This window comes from Rhineura floridana, chromosome 17 (genome assembly GCF_030035675.1).
Source record: "Rhineura floridana isolate rRhiFlo1 chromosome 17, rRhiFlo1.hap2, whole genome shotgun sequence".
Classification (NCBI taxonomy): domain Eukaryota; kingdom Metazoa; phylum Chordata; class Lepidosauria; order Squamata; family Rhineuridae; genus Rhineura; species Rhineura floridana.
Genome location: NC_084496.1, coordinates 17,896,978 through 17,911,947, shown reverse-complemented (window position 1 = coordinate 17,911,947; position 14,970 = coordinate 17,896,978). Strand labels below are relative to the sequence as shown.

The 14,970-nt window shown below is 44.2% G+C and overlaps 1 long non-coding RNA gene across 3 annotated transcripts in view; it reads left to right on the top strand.

Moving 5' to 3' along the window:
• Positions 1-14,970, top strand: part of LOC133371863 (uncharacterized) — a 71,322-nt gene that overhangs the window by 21,039 nt on the left and 35,313 nt on the right. For all 3 annotated transcript variants that reach the window (XR_009759414.1, XR_009759412.1, XR_009759413.1), the window contains exon 2: positions 3,645-3,674. This is a non-coding gene — a long non-coding RNA (uncharacterized LOC133371863). The remainder of the gene's footprint in view (positions 1-3,644; positions 3,675-14,970) is intronic.

Sequence of the window (14,970 nt, the reverse complement as noted above, 5' to 3'; positions counted from 1 at the left end):
TGGATGGGCCTTCTGTGTGACATGGCCACCTTCCTGTTGTCATAGAAACAGCACTCCTTCATCTTTAGGATGCAGAGTTGTGATCGAGCTACCTGGAAAAACATCACATCATAAAACTGATATTCACATTTCACAGGAAATTTATTCAATATCAGCCCCATCTTCCAGGCAAAGACACACACACACCAACACACACATACCCGTTATTTTGCCATTTCTTGGGTTAATTTGTGCCTATTGTTAATGGCTTGATCAAATGCTAATATGGCAGGTTGGTGTCTTTTCTGCCCTAACTCTGCTCATGACTAGAATTTCAAACTTGCCAGATGAATGAAATGATTTTGTGCCATTTCATGTGTCTCTTTTATAGCCTTAACAATATGTTCCCACAAAACTCTCCAGGACACAGATTCTTTTTTGTCAGGTATGAATTTGTGAGGGGAACAATGTTTGGCCAATTACTGTGGAAATGAAAAGAAAGCTTAAACTGGCTCAGATGGGCCCATGAAGTTTAAAAAGTGACATTTAGGTAGGTGAGTTAATAAGGGAAATGGCAATTTGTGGGAAAAGGAGGGAGAATTCTCCCTGAGTAATCATGTCAAAGCAGGGCTATAAAACTAGTGGTGCTCCAGATGTTGTTGGACACCAATTCTCATCAGACTCACCCAGTATGGGGGCCAATGGTCAGGGATGATATCTGTGGTCCCATCTGTGCTACACATTTATAGCAGTATCCTTCCACTTTAAACAGTCATGGCTTCCTCCACAGAATTCTGGAAACTGTAGTTTGAGAGCGCTGTTAGGAGACCCCTTGTCCCCTCACAGAGCTACAGTTCCCAGAGTGGGTTAATAGTCAATCCCTGTTCACAGGAACTCTGGGAATTGTAGCTCTGTTGGGGGGAAGAGGGGTCTCCTAACAACTCTCAGCACCTTTAAGAAACTACAGCTCCCAGGATTGTGGGGGGGAAGCCATGACTGTTTAATGTGGCATAAGAGAGCTCTAAATGTATGGTGTAGATGTGGCATTAGTTAAATTTTAACAACCTTTGGCTGATCTGTCATTAACCAGGACTGCTTTCTTTTGAATATGGGATAACTTTACATGTGTAAATTCTCTGCATGCTAGATCCAAAACAGGCATGATGTGGGAAATCTGTTACCTTGCTGTTTTTAAAAAGAGTCACAAGAGAGAAAACTTTGAGTTGAGCAGTCAAGGAAAGGGGGATTTATCAATTTGCCCTGCTTGGTGGTGATGGGGATGTGCTATTTTCTTTATTGAAGTATTCCACCTCCAAGCTGCTGTTAACCTGCTGAGAAAAAACCTAACTGTATCCCCCCCCCTCCGGAGAAGGCTTTAGGAGAGCATTTTAATGAAGAAGATAAAAAGGATATGCTTAAATAGGCTCTATCCTAGCTGGTGTGATCAAAACTGGTCACACCCCTCCCAAGCTGCCTTTAAATTTAAAAATCTATCAAGAGATTATTTTAATATGGATCTTTCTCAGCCTTACTTGGGAGTAGGGATGGCAGATAAACTCAAATCAATTTGCATTTTTATCAAAGCTGAATCTATTAAATGTGCACTTTCCAAAGCAATATGAGAACAAAAACACAGCCATCCTTAGATATTCACACTTATCTGAATTTTGCAATGCAGTTCTCCATTCATACAGTGTTTACAAAAATCCATATATTATGGGAAAGGGTGTATAAAAATGAATATATTAGTGAAAATAGCATACAACAATGTGAGGAGAAATTGTTTGCAAAAAGATGTATATTAGTCAAAACTGCATACCAAAATTAGTATTAGAGGAAATTTGCACTAAAATGCTGAACATTGCTTATGAGGATTTTCCTTTAAAAAATTACAGATTGCTGCAGAAACAGTGAGAACTGAATTTTAAATTTAGAAAATGAGAAACTGAGAGAATCAAAATTGGCAGGGACTTGAGAGTACGTCCCACTGAAGTCAGGAGTATATACTTCTGAGTAAACATGCACAGAATCTTCTTTTCAATCACCAGGGAGGCCTGATATATTTCATTTAGCTTACTTTTCCCCTCCTCAAAAATAATAACACCCTTTATTATTCACAGCAATGTTTAAACTCAAAAGACTTTGATCTTCTCTTCACTCAAGGTACATCCCCATTGCAAGATCCAGAATAACTTGTTTCCAGGCCCCAGGCAATGGAAGGTTATTTATAGGATATTGAATACATCAGACAGAGTAATAGGCTGTTTTAAGAGACAGAAGCTTTGAACAAAAAGTTGTGAAACTCCCCTTGTCCAGGTTGATGCAAGTAGGGAAGATGGGAATATTGGTGAATGAAGATTGTGCAAAAGAGAAAAACTGTCCAGGTTTGGAGAGGGGGGAGAGCAAATCCCTTCCTCTCTCTGGGCTACATCAGATGTGACAGGGGAGTCATTTGACTGTCTATCCCATGTATATACTTTAACAGTAAAAGGAGTGAGCAGGAGGGGGGTGCTGACCCCTCCTTTTCCTCTACCATATCTTCCTGTAGTTAGGGATGAACAAATCTGTCAATTTCAGTTTCTCATTTTTCCAGTCTCCACCCACCCACACCACCTCAAGAAAATTCATCAGCACATTGAAATACATTTTCCTAATTTACACATTTTTGCAATGTGCAAGGAATTTTCCTTATTATTATTAGTTTATGTACAGCTTTAATGGGCTCCTCAGTGGTTTCCAAAGTATAAAAACCAGTGACACAAACATTAACATGTAAACATCCATAATTAAAATATATAATAAAATCATTCTATTAAAATATAAATGTCCATAATGAAAATGTGCAATAAAACAATCTTATTGAATCATTTGTATCTCTTATTTTCAGCAATATGTGCATTTTTATGCACGCTTTCCCCTAATGTATGCCTTTCTGTACACAATTTTTGGTTGGAGGCCTGTATCACAAACTTTAGATAACGGTGAATTTCAAGGGATAAGAACATAACGTAAGAAGAGCACTACTGGATCAAGCCGTGGACCAATCTAGCTCAGGTTGCTGTTCTCCCAGTGGCCAACCAGATGACTGTGGGATGCCTACAAACAGGACCTGGTAGCATCAGTGCTCTCCCGCCTTGTGATTTCCAGTAACTGTAAGGCTATCAATGGCTACTAGCCACCATGACTAGTTTTACCTCCACTTTAGGAAGAAGTATGCCTTTGTATACCATTTGCTGGGAAACATAAGTGGGGAGAACGCTGTTGAGCTCATGTCCTGCTTGCAAATTTCTCATAAGCATCTGGTTGGCCACTGGGAGGACGGGATGTTGGACGAAATAAGCCATTGGCATAATTCTACAGGGCTCTTCTTCTGTTCTCATGGGCTCAAAGTCACAAAGTAATTTGAGTGTTTGAATTTGCTCTTGCTACAGCCCCATCTCCTCTCAAGCTTGTGCTTCTGTACAACAATATTACATGCCCAGCTAAGCATCTCATGCAAAAAAAAGTGCTGAATTGTGATCTTGGAGGGCCATTAAAAGTCATCATTAATGTACTGGGATTTATCATGTTAACCTTTTTTGTGCTCTTTAACTTGTCACCTCAACTGTGTTAAACTAGGTCACCGTTGCTCGTCAGACATGACTTTTTCTTTTTGGTTTCGACAGATGTTTGGCTGAACAAAAGAAGAAAAAAAGGTATGAACCTAACAATTATTTTCCAGGAAGCCTGCTAGGTTGTTAGCATGACCAGAATACTGTGCAAACTGCCTCCTCTGAGTGGCCCTTTTGCTAAGAAAACTGTCATAACAACTTGAATTTAAAATGCAGACTGACCAATGAATAAAAGCCTCCTGAGAGTGCATGGATTAGGTAAAGTACTACTGGTGAAGAGTGAAAAAAACAGACTTTAATAACATGGAGCAATGTCAGATCTTTTATTCCTGAAGCATGGAACTATCCATTTTGAAATGGAAAGCTGAATTTTTTGGCTCTTTGTACAGGCTACCACTTAAAATGTGTATGTGGATATGAGATACAGAGATATAGTATGATATAGTGGCTAGCGTGTTGGACTAGGACCCAAGAGTCTAGGGTTTAAATCCCCACTCACCCACGCAGCTCACTGCGTGACTGTGGGCCAGTCACAACCACTCAGCCCAAGCTACTTCACAGGATTATTGTGAGCATAAAGCAGAAAACAAGAGAACCACTTTCGCAAACTTTAGCTTCTCTGAGGAGTGTGAGGTAGAGCAAGAATAGGATATAAATGTAAAATAATAATATATATTTATTTTATTTTATTTTATTTTTATTTATTTTCATTTCTAGACTGCCCATAGCTAATAGCTCTCTGGGCAGTGTACAAAACGAGATTAAAATACAATATAGAATAAAATCAGTAACAAAGGAACACATTAAACTAAAAACATTAAACATAAAGCATTAAACATTAAAATGCCTGGGAGTATAGCCAGGTCTTAACCTGGCGCCTAAAAGAAAGAACCGTAGGCGCCAGACGTATTTCCTCCAGTAAGCTGTTCCATGATTCGGGGGCCACCACAGAAAAGGCCCTAGATCTAGTAGCAGTCCTCCGGGCATCCTGGTGAGTTGGTACCCGGAGGAGGGCCTTAGATACTGAACGAAGTGAACGGGTAGGTTCATAGCGGGAGAGGCGTTCCACAAGGTATTGCGGTCCCACACCGCGTAAGGCTTTATAGGTCAAAACCAACACCTTGAATCTAGCTCGGAAACAAATAGGTAGCCAGTGCAAGCGAGCCAGGACAGGTGTTATATGTGCAGACCGATTGGTCCTCGTCAACAGCCTGGCTGCCGCATTTTGCACTAGCTGAAGTTTCTGAACAGTCTTCAAGGGCAGCCCTACGTAGAGCGTGTTACAGTAATCCAATCTAGAAGTTACCAGAGCGTGAACAACCGAGGCAAGATCATCACTGTCCAGATAGGGGTGTAGTTGGGCTACTAAGCGAAGATGGTAAAACGCATTCCGTGCCACCGAGGCCACTTGAGCCTCGAGTGACAAGGAAGGGTCAAAAAGGACCCCCAAACTACGAACCTGTTCCTTCAAGGGGAGTGTAACCCCATCTAGAACAGGATTAGCATCCACCATCTGAGCAGAGAGAGAGCTCACCAACAGTGTCTCAGTCTTGTCTGGATTGAGTTTCAGTTTATTAGCTCTCATCCAGGCCATTATCGCGGTCAGGCAACGGTTCAGCACATCAACAGTCTCAGCTGTGGAAGGTGAAAAGGAGAAGTAGAGCTGTGTGTCATCAGCGTACTGATGGCAACGCACTCCAAAACTCCTGATGACCGCACCCAGAGGCTGCATGTAGATGTTGAAAAGCATGGGGGACAAAACCGACCCCTGGGGTCCACAATGGAGAGTCTAGGGTGTCGAGCAATGTTCCCCAAGCACTACCTTCTGGCGATGATCCGCTAAGTAGGAGCAGAGCCACTGCCAAGCAGTGCCCCCAACTCCCAACTCCGCGAGCCTCCCCAGAAGGATACCATGGTCAATGGTATCAAACGCCGCTGAGAGATCAAGGAGAATCAACAGAGTCACACTCCCCCGTCCCTCTCCCGACAAAGGTCATCATACAGGGCGACCAAGGCTGTTTCAGTTATATATATATCAATCCATTTGGCATCAACGGTTCTTGCTACTGATTAATTGAGATTTAAGGGGAAATAATATGCATACCCTTTGGCTGAGATATATGTTTTAAATGATGTGCTTTCAATAGCTGTAACCCACCCTGGGACCTCAGGATGAAGGGTGGGTAATAAATTAAAATAATAATAGGGCCAGCCCTACCATTAAGCAGAGTGAGAAGGCTGTCTGAGGCAGTGGACACATAACACCAATTCTGGCACAACTGCACTGGGTACCAATTTGTTTCTGGGTCCAATTCAAAGTGCTGGTTTTTACCAGAAAGCCCCATATGACTCAGGCACCCAATATCTCAAGGACCGCCTCTCCCCACATGAACCAATGCAGACCCTGCTTTTGTAATTTTATTTATTTATTTATTTATTTATTTATTTATTTATTATTTGATTTATATCCCGCCCTTCCTCCCAGCAGAAGTCCAGGTAATCTGAGGCCCTTCTCCATGTACCTCGTCTGAGGGAAGGGAGGAGTTGGTGACACAAGTACAGGCTTTCTCAGTGGTGGCTCCCCTTTTGTGGAAAGCTCTCCCCATGGAGGCATACCCAGCACCATCACTATCTGCTTTCAGGCACCAGGCAAAAACACTTTTATTCATCCAGTCCTTTGGGCCTTAATTCTCCTGCTTATCTTTTAGAGGGGTGTGGCTGAGTTTCATCATTTTAGCTTCTAGTGATACTCCTGGTTTAATTTGTTCTAACACCCAATTATTTGTCTTTTTCGCAGTCCATGGTATGCACAAAGCTCTCCTCCAACACTACATTTCAAATGAGTTGATTTTTCTCTTTTCTACTTTTTTCACTGTCCAATTTTCACATCCAGAGATCAGGAATACCATCGTCTGAATGATCCTGACTTTCAGTGGTACATCTTTGCATTTGAGGATCTTTTCTAGTTCTCTCATAGCTGCCCTCCCCAGTTCTCTCCTTCTTCTGGCCAATAATAACAGGCCAATAAAATCATCATCATCATCATTGCTTTATTGCTTGGCCATAGGCCATCGCATAACAAATAAGATTAAAAAGATTAAAAAGCACAATAAAATTACATAAAACTGTAATGCGTACACATGTACTATAGATTTCAAATAAATCTAGAAACCAGGAAGGGGATACTCCTATATGGCCCCTATATAGTCCTATATAAACCCAGTAAATTGCATAACTGAAATTAACTATAGGTTGGTTATTAGCAGAGATTGTCTCCTCGGTAGTCGATCCCCTGATCTGAAACAATTTTAGCCCGGATTTTTTGTGCTGCCAGTGCAAAAAGGGAGACCTTGTATGTTATCGAGGAATCTATGTCGGACATGAAATGGAAAATTTTTTGATCAACAGTGACCAAGTACGGATTTGCCAACAGGCTCTTCAGGAACTTAGCCCGGGGATGGGAATAAAAAGAGCAGGCCAGGAGGTAATGGGGCAAGTCTTCAACTTCCATAGAACCACATATGCAAAAACGGTCTGACCAGGAGACCTGAGAATGGCGACCATCTAACACTGCATTTGGCATGGTTTGGAATCGGAGCGCCGTAAAGGCCCTCCTAAGTTTTAATGGAAGGGGGCGGGCCAAATAGGATGCTTTGTAGTTGTCAACCTTATATAACCTATACCATACAGAAAATCTGGAGTTGTCTAAGTTGGCACTATGCTGGAAAAAGGCATCGCGTAGCTTTGCTCTTGTAATTGAAGGCTGAGGCACATGTGGAACAATATGCTACAGGTGGTAGACACTATTTATTCTGGAGGTCCAGTAGTTATCACCTGAGACCGGTTCCAAACATGCCCTAAGTATTGTCTTTGATGGAGTGTCTCTCAGAATTTTCCAAAAGCTTATTATGGCAACGTGTACTCAGGCTTTGATTGAAGGCAAGCCAGTTTCTGCGCGGAGCAAGGCGGCGGGAGTACCAGAGGGCAGGGACAAGAGTCTTTTCATAAAGTTGTTTTGGATTACTTCTAAGCTTGCCAAATGGGTGTCGTCCCAACCCCAGACCGCTGCCCCATATAAGACCTGGGGAAGAACTTTGCTCTGATAAATTTTTAAGGCGGGGTCAATTAAATTACCTCCCACTGAGCAACAAAATTTAAATATAGCTCCGCTAGTTCTCAAAGCGATAATTTTGGTCATATGAATGTGCCTTTTCCAGGAGAGGTTCTCCGAAAAGTAAACACCCAGATATTTAAATTCTTGGCATTGCTCGATGCGATGTCCATGGATTGACCAATTAGACTTTACATCTTTTTGCCAAACGTCATCACCTTTGTTTTAGCATAGTTAATTTGTAGCCTTTCTTTTAGACAGTAGTTGTTAAGCTTTGAAAGAAGCCTCCTTAGGCCAATACAGGTAATAGATAGTAATACCAAAGCAGGATTGATATTTTCTTATTACCGCATGAAAGTGGAAAAAAGGCTGGACCAGATAATTCTGGGACTATATAATTTAAGTAGAGATTAAAGAGTTTCAGGGCCAGAAGGCACCCTTGTCTGACACCCTTGTTTATACTGATAGGGTCAGTTAGGGAGCCTGAAGTCCCGACCCTTACTCATGCCAGGGTGTTAGTATATAACTCTCTGATTAGAAATAAGAGCCATCTGTCAATGTTCATGTTGGCCAATTTAGTCCACAGGTGATGTCTGTCTATTGAATCAAAGGCTGCGGCCAGGTCTACATAGGACACATAAAGATGTTTAGTAGGGCCGGCAATACTCTGTTTGGCAAGAGCGTAAAGTCTCAGACAATGGTCAATAGTACTTAGGCCTTTCATAAAGCCCTCCTGTTCTGGGTAAATAAGACAATTGGCGGCTTCCCAATCCTCGAGTTTGTGGAGGAGATATTTGCCATATAGTTTAGAGCCAATGTCTAAAAGACTAATTGGTCTGTAATTATTTGGGTCCTGTTTGTCCCCTTTTTTGTAAATGGCGGCCACTATGCTCAACTTCCAGCCCTCTGGAAAGATGCCAGTGTTGCTTATATGGTTGAATACCTTGCCCAATATAGGTGCCCACCAGTCAGGAAAATTTTTATAGATTTCTGAGGGCAGCATGTCTTCCCCTGGAGCTTTGCCCACTCTAAGAGCTGCAATAAGCGATTCTATTTGTGAGGCCATGACTAACAGCCATTGAGGTAAACTTGTTAGTTCTATCCGGGCCAAAATCTCATCATGCAGCAGGGGGGGCATATATAGGTTACTGAAGTGGGAGTGCCAGGTAGATGGTGCTATTTGGTCAGTTACAAAAGGTCTAACCTGTCCCATACCTCTAGTGACAAGTTCCCAAAACTGGTTCTCCCTTTTCGTTGTTACTGCTAAGCCCAATTGCTGCCATAAGGATTTAGCATATGCCTCTTTCTTTAACCTCAAGAGGCACTTGTATGCAGATCTAAGATATTTTAAGTGATCATGGGAAAACTTCGCTGGATTCCTAATGGCCTGTCTTGAATAGTTCATTGTCAGTCTCCTAGCTGATCAGCACTCGAGGTCAAACCATCTTTTGCCCAGCTGTCTGTTGGCCAGTGTTGGGTTTTCTGGACTAGCAATGGCTTAGATGACTTAGAATTGACTGAAATGCGTGTATAGGATCCAGCGCTGATTCGATAATTCCTTGCTGGAGTATTTGCAAGGTGCTATTAGTAAAAAAATGTGAGATAGTTGTTTGTAACTCGCTTGACCAACACTTTCTCCGTTTTCCAGCTTGTGTCCTGTTGAGAATTAACAATGGTTGAGGGGAAAGAGGCTGTTGGAGTCATAGGTATAACAGAAGAGGGAAATGGTCACTTTCCACTCTGCTGCCAACCTTGAACTTAAATGTTTCGGAGTGCAATGCAGTAAATGTTAATATGTAATCAATTGTGCTGGCACCTCGATTGGTCAGATAGTAGGTGAAAGGTTCGTTAGATACATCCATGTCAGAGCCATGAAGGCAATCCAGTTGATGAAGGTATAGTAACTTCGCCAGTCTCACACCTTGTTTATTAGATGTGTCTTGAGAGACTCTGCCTAGTAAAGGTGATTGAAAGGAGGGTCCATGGTTTGTAGAGACCTTGGTGCTGGACCATAGAACCCCCAACCCGGCATTAAAATCACTACATAGCAACAATCTGGATCCTGGAAATTGAAGCTCTAATTGAGACAAGACTTCTGACAGGTTGTCCCAAACACTGTTAGGACCCAAGTTCTTAGCCAGCAATGGTGGAAAGTAGATATTGACGCATATAAGAAGACCTATAATACTGCTCTTAATCATCAGAATCTGCACGTGCTGTGGACACTTATTGTCTATTTGCTGGATGTCTGCTGCTAGATCTGCCGTGATAAAGGTTGTAAGGCCACCACTGCCCCTTCCTTTTAAGCTGAGTTTCATCGCAGGCGAGGAGAAGGCACTAAAACCATGCAGATACTGTCGTGTTCAGGTTGGGACTCAAGAATCAGATCACTTGGTGAAAGCAAATCAGTTTTTTTTAAAGTAATTTCCAGACATAGACTCCTCCGTCGCATGAACAACTTCTGCAAACAAGAACCTGCAACATGGAAGAAAGGTGACAGAACAGGGGCGCTCTGCTCCCCCCACTCTTTATAAAGGGGTTTTTCTGGCGTGAATTCTCTCACTTCGTCTCAAAGCGCCCTGTTCTAAACCCCTCCTTTCTCTTTCCCTTGTTACTTTGAGACGCCTCCTGGAACGAGGCGAGGGTGGGGGCATGGCCTTCTCTTATTCTAAAGTATCTGCTTCTAGGATGGGGGGAAGAGGGAGGGGAAGGTTTAAACTGTCAGGCAGGTTTTTCTCCGCTTGAGGGGGAATTGGAACCCCTCCTTTTTCCGTCTCTAACTGCTCTGGGCTGGAGAGAGGGGAGGGTGTGGGAAACTTCTGGGAGCCGTCTGTTTCCCTGGTTACCAGGCTCTCAAGGTCTCTGTCGACAGACATCTCTATCTCTGTCCTCTCTCTCTCCTGCAACTCTGGGAAACTAACATCTCCCCCCTCCTCCTCATCCTCTGAACTCCCAGGGTCCCAATCCTGCATCCGGACACCATCCCCTTCCCCATGCTGTACTTCCCCCCACCTGTTGGTCTGGGTCGGTGAGGGAAGCATTGATGAAACTCTTTTACTAAGTCAGGGGCATGGATGTCTTTCTCGTCTTCCCACAATCTGTCGGATGGTCCATATCCTTTCCAATGAATCAGATATTGCAATCGATTATGCCTCCGCCTGGAGTCAAGGATCTGTGAGACTTCAAACTCAGGTTGACCCCCCACTAGGATCGGAGCCCCTGGGGCCTCTGTTGGTCGCAACTCACTGGAAGGGGTGGCCTTTGTTAGCAGGGAGCGATGGAACACCGGATGTATTTTGAAGGAGGCTGGCAGCTTTAGGCGATACGCCACGGGATTAATCTGAACCTCTATTTCAAATGGCCCCATTTTTTTGTCTTGTAATTTCCTACACTTGCCTGGCATCTGAAGGAATCGGGTGGACAGCCATACCAAATCTCCTGGTTGAAGGGATGGGCCCTCTCTCCGGTGTTGATCAGCAACTCTCTGGTACTCAGCCTTGGCTTCCTCTAGCTGCTGTTTCGACATATGTTGAACAGCCTGAAGTTCCTGAAGATATTCTCCTGCGGCCGGCACAGGCACACTCCCTGAGATACTGGGGAAGGCTTTTGGATGGAAGCCATAGTTAGCAAAGAAAGGGGTTTGCCCTGTACTGGTGTGCAGGGAGTTATTATAGGCAAATTCTGCAAAATGCAGGTAGGACACCCAGTCATTCTGTTGGTAGGAGACATAACAACGTAAATACCTTTCTAAAACAGCGTTCAGTCTCTCTGTCTGCCCATCCGTCTGGGGGTGGTGAGCGGAAGAGAGTTTTAGTTCCATCTGTAACTGTTTCCAAACTGCCCTCCAAAATTTAGCTGTAAATTGAGTTCCTCAGTCCGAAACTAAACTATTTGGTAGTCCATGCAGCCGGTAGATTTCCTTTATGAACAACTTGGCTGTCTCTTTGGCCTCCAGAGCTCCTGGGCAAGGAAGGAAATGTGCCATTTTGGTGAGCGAATCCACCACAACCAGAATAGCCGTCATTCCTTGTGACTTTGGTAGATCAGTTATAAAATCCATGGAGAGATCCTTCCAGAGGTCACTTGGGACAGGCAGAGGCTGCAGCAGTCCTGTCGGTTTCCCTGTGTCTGCTTTTGCCTGCATACAGACCGAACAGGACTTTACATAGTTCTCAATCTCTCAACGCATCTGGGGCCACCAAAAGTCCTTGGCCACATTCTGAATGGTTTTGAAGATGCCAAAGTGTCCAGCTGTCACGGAGTCGTGACACTGATGTAAGATTTTGAGTCTTAGATCTCCCTTAGGCACATATCTGGCTGCTTTGAACCACAACAGTCCATCTTTCCAATGAAAACTCACTTCTGGGTCTTGATCCTGTCCCACTTCTTGAATATACTGCAGCATGTGTGCATCTCCCTGTTGTGCTCTTTTGAGTTCTTCTTCCCACGAAGGCTGGCATGATCCCAACGTCAATTTCTCTGGCAGGACAACGTACTGGGGCTGGTCGTTAGCCTCACCCCCTTTGAGTTGCGGTTGTCTGGATAAAGCATCTGCTCTCTGATTTTTGGCCTGGGCTTGGTAAATAATTTTGAAGTTGAATCTGGCAAAGAACTGGGACCATCTTATTTGTCTCTGGTTCAGCTTTCTGGCAGTCTGCAGACTTTCTAAGTTCTTGTGATCTGAACACACTTCGATCTGGTGCCGGGGCCCCTCTACATATTGTCTCCAGTTCTCAAAGGAATCCTTGATGGCTAACAGCTCCTTCTCCCATGTTGTGTAATTTTTTTTTGGCATCTCTGAGTTTTCTGGAAAAGTACGCGCAGGGATGCAACTCTTTCCCTTCCTTGTCTGGCTGTAACAACACCCCAGCGATGGCAAAATCTGAGGCATCCGTTTCCACAACGAAAGGATGGCCCGGGTCAGCAAAGCGTAGAATAGGCTCAGAAGCGAATTTCTTTTTTAATTTCTCAAAGGCGCTTGTAGCGCTCTGTCCATTGAAATTTTTTCTTTCCCCTTAGACAGTCAGTCAGAGGGGCTGTTAATCTGGAAAACCCCGGGATGAACTTCCTGTAGTAGTTTGCAAACCCCAAAAAACGTTGTACATCCTTTTTTGTGACTGGCTGACCCCAATCCAGTATGCAGCTCACTTTACCAGGGTCCATCTCCACCCCTCCTGCTGATATACGATATCCAAGAAAGTCAAAGGATGTTAAGTCAAACCCACATTTCTCCATCTTAGCATACAAGTAGTTCTCTCTCAGTTTTTTCAGTACAGTTTCCACATGCTGGTCATGCTCCTCTTGGGTCTCTGAGAACACCAGGATATCATCTAGATAACAAACCACATACTCATCCAGAAGGTCTCTAAATACTTCATTCATGAATTTTTGGAACACTTCCGGACTCCCACTCAACCCGAATGGCATCAATAAATATTCAAATTGACCGTAACACGTAAGAAATGCCGTCTTCCATTCGTCCCCCTCCCGCATTCTGATCAAATTGTATGCCCCCCTTAAATCCAGCTTCGTGAAGAATTTTGCAGAACGCAGTCGGTCTAACAATTCTGAAATCAGGGGTAGTGGGTAGCTATTCGGGATGGTAATCTGATTTAATGTGTGGAAATCGTTACAAGGTCTGAGCTCACCTCCTTTCTTCTGCATGAACAGCAAGGGGGCCCCAGCAGGGGATTGGGATGGACGTATAAATCCACGCTTCAGATTCTTCTCCAGAAACTCTCTTAACGCCTCTGTCTCCTTTTCTGTCAAAGAATAAATTCTTCCTGACGGAATACTTGCCCCTGGCAATAAATCAATCGCGCAGTCGAACTGGCGGTGAGGGGTTAAGGTCTCGGCCTCTTTCTCATCAAACACATCCTTATATTCTTCGTATTTTGAGGGAAGGGTTACTGGCTCAATTTCCTGCACTGCCCCCGCCAGAGTGCTCTTGATTCTTTCTGGTTGACAATTTTCCTGGCAATACTGAGAAGGGAACCACACCACCGCCTCCTTCCAACTTATCTTTGGTTCATGCTTGACCAGCCAGGGCATTCCCAGGATCACATCGAAGCTCGAGAGGTCAGACACATACAGTGAAATGGATTCCTCATGTTCAGGAATTTGGAGTTTCAATTCCTCCGTGGCTCGCGTTACCCCCCCCCGACTTTAGGGGCCTCCCGTCAATGGTCTCCACAGATAAGGGAGCATCCAACTTCCACTGAGAAATTCCATAACACTTGGCTAGCTTTGTGTCAATGAAATTTGTGGAGGCTCCGCTGTCGATTAACGCGGTGGAATTAAACATTGTCCCTTGGGGAGCTGTAATCTGAATAGGGAGAAACAGTACTCCTTGGGATAGGGATTGGGTCATTTGAGGCCCTTTATACAAAGCTGCACCCAGTCCACCGGCCTGTACGTGGACTGGGTGTTCTAGTTTCCCGACGGCTCTGGTTTTTCCCCTGTTAGTCCACAATCCCTGACTACATGGCCCGGCTTGGAACAATAGAAGCATAGACGTTCTCGACATCTTCTCTCCTTTCCTCTTCTGACAGCCTTGGCCTAACCTCTCCCAGTCCCTCAGTTGCATTACTTGACGTTCCTGAGGTTGAAAAGGTCTTGTTGCAAGATGCTGAAACCGAATACCTCGGGACCTCTTGTTCCTTTTCTAAGCGCCTTCCTTCCAACCGGTGATCAATCTGTAGGCACAGCCGAATCAGCCCCAGCAGATCCGTCGGGGGGGTAGTTCTGGCCAACTCATCCAGGATCTCGGCACTCAGTCCACTTTTGTACATAAACATCAAAGCTGCATCATTGTATCCAGTTTCCTGGGACAGGATTTTAAAGGCATTGGTGTACTTGGAAACAGTCCCTTTTCCTTGTTTCAGGGCCCCCAACTGCCTTGCCACTGTTTCAGCTCTTTGCAGATCCTGAAACATCTCAGTCATTTCTTGTATGAATCCTCTATATCTTCCTAGAAGGGCGTCCTTTCTCACTAGATACGGAGTCACCCATTTGGCAGCCTCTCCTTCCAAAAGGCTGATCACAAATGCCACTTTGGCCCCATCACCAGGAAATTCTGCATTCCTGACATCCAGGTACAATTCACATTGAGCCACAAAGGTAGACAACTGATCACTCTGCCCTCCATACTTTGGCGGTAATCTGATAGGAACCTTCACAGCCGCTGCCATGGGGAGCTGTTCGCATCCGATCGATTGTGGCCTTCAGGGCCTGATTGTCAGTCTTCAATGCCTTGACTGCCGCCAACAG